Source organism: Arachis ipaensis, chromosome B03, assembly GCF_000816755.2.
Source record: "Arachis ipaensis cultivar K30076 chromosome B03, Araip1.1, whole genome shotgun sequence".
In the NCBI taxonomy this organism is placed as follows: domain Eukaryota; kingdom Viridiplantae; phylum Streptophyta; class Magnoliopsida; order Fabales; family Fabaceae; genus Arachis; species Arachis ipaensis.
Window position 1 is genome coordinate 124,755,949 of NC_029787.2, and position 274 is coordinate 124,756,222.

Here is a 274-nt window from a genome sequence, read left to right on the forward strand (position 1 = left end):
TGACAAAAATAAGAGATAAGAGAGGGGTATTTATTTCGGTAAATATTTTTAAAATTATTTATTTTGGTAATTATTACATTTATTTAATTTATAAAAATAAAAAATCCCACAAAAATGTGACCATTATCATTCTTTTCACTCGTCATTTTTACTTAGGTTTAATTACTATATTAGTCCCTATAGTTTTATCAAATTTATAATTAGATTTTTATATTTTTTTTTCAATTAGGTTTTTACATTGCTTTTAGTTTTTCAATTAGGTCATTGCTTTTAA